Genomic DNA, 1818 nt, shown 5'->3' on the forward strand with positions numbered 1-1818 from the left:
AAAAAAAAAAAAAAAAAAAAAGAACTAAAATTTGTTCTGAAAAATAAGTGTGATTAAATAAAACAATGGAAAAATATTTTCTTTGTTTTGCTGAGAAAACTTAACAGAGCCTGAGGACCCCAGCCAGCCTGGCCATTAGGAATCCTGGCCAAGGTAGGATGGCAGACACGCTTACCCTCTCCAGCCGAACCAGCCATAAGACACTTCTGGTCTTTTTCTGCTCCTTGGATAGAAACAAGAGCTATTCGCTTCTTTAATAGCTCCAGAGAAGAGGAACTCCATCATCCCTCAGCATGCTAGAGGAATCATTTTTTTTTTCTTTGATGGAACTAGCAATACTTCTTGTGGAAAAACTATTTTGTCATAAATTTTAAAGAGCACACAAGGAGAAGCAATTTGCTAGATCCAAAATGTACGAAGAAAAAGGAAAAGGAAAAAAATCTAAAGGGAGGTGAAGGGAGAGGAAAGGAGGGAAGGGAAAGAAATGGGTAGGGAAGGAAAGAGAAGGGGAAGGAGGGGAAGGGAGGGAAAGGGAGGGGGAGGGAGAAAAAAGGTGGCTATCAGGAAATGGGAAGATCCACTAGTAACATTTGTTCTGAGGACATGCTAAGCGGATGCCGATTGCACACTCCGCATTTGAGGCGCATGTGTCTCTTGATAAAAGCAAAGGGAATTGAATTATAAAGGCTGACAATGTCATCACCATAAAGAGCTCTGAAAGTTATTGTCTTAAAATAAGCGCCTGGGAGGCCTGAGAGGCCTGGATAGTCTCACCCACACAAAAGCAATTTCTTTTGTCATCTTCTTATTTAACTACACTAATCCCTAGCGAAGTAGAAGTAAGCGTGGGGTTCTGACGAAGTGCAATGTTGTGAACCATGACATTTAACAGATGAGCATGCTGTTCCTCCAAATGAGCCATTGCTCTGAGACTGGGGGAGCGAAAAAGTCTGAAATGAATCACACAGCTAACATACAATGGCACAAACGATGACTCACCAGGTTCCAAGGAAAATAAGTAGGAATGAATGGGTAGAGATCTCAGGGAACCGTGGTCCCAATGGGCAGCTCTCTGGTCTGCATCACACTGAGCCTGCAGCTACAGGGATGCTGCCGGAAGTGCTGGGGTGGACAAGGCATGAGGGAACTACTCCTTCTGGGATGGTGGTACTGTCATGGCTGCTTGTCCTCTGAAGCAGAAAGGGCCCACTGCAGTAAACCCTCTGAGTGTAGGCAGTGGATGATTTATCCAGAAGGCTGCACATCTGGCATCAGATAAAACATCTGGGATCATTTTCCTCATAGGATACCTAGAGGCGGTATTCATTCCCTCTCCAATGCGAAATCTAAACCATTCCTGTCATTTCAGGCTCTTTAATGAAATCTGTTTCTCACAGGATGTCTCAGTCTTGGACATAGTATGTGATTCCCCTACCAAATGGAATCACCTATTTTTATAACTCCTTCTATGGAGGTGGGGAGAGAAAGAAAAAGATTTGCTTTTAAGAAGAAGAAGAAGAAAAAAATCTCATGCTGCAAGTGATAAACATGTGCTCTCCTGGATGTCGAGGGTGGGGGCTCACGAGCACTTCCGAGTAGCTCACACTAGAGGTGAACGCTCACTGACTCATGAAAAGTCCTGGAGATACTGGCTCCCACAGTTTTCCTTTAAGGAAAGAGGAACAGAAAGATGTGGTATGATAAGTGTTCTCACAGAATCACAGCTTAGGTGGCTTCTGGGGAGGCTAGAATTGCCTTTCTTTTGGGAGGGGGAAATCTGGGGGGAGTTGTTAGTCTTTTTTTTTTTTTTTTTTTTTT

The sequence above is a fragment of the Mastomys coucha genome, unplaced genomic scaffold (assembly GCF_008632895.1).
Source record: "Mastomys coucha isolate ucsf_1 unplaced genomic scaffold, UCSF_Mcou_1 pScaffold23, whole genome shotgun sequence".
NCBI classification, from domain to species: domain Eukaryota; kingdom Metazoa; phylum Chordata; class Mammalia; order Rodentia; family Muridae; genus Mastomys; species Mastomys coucha.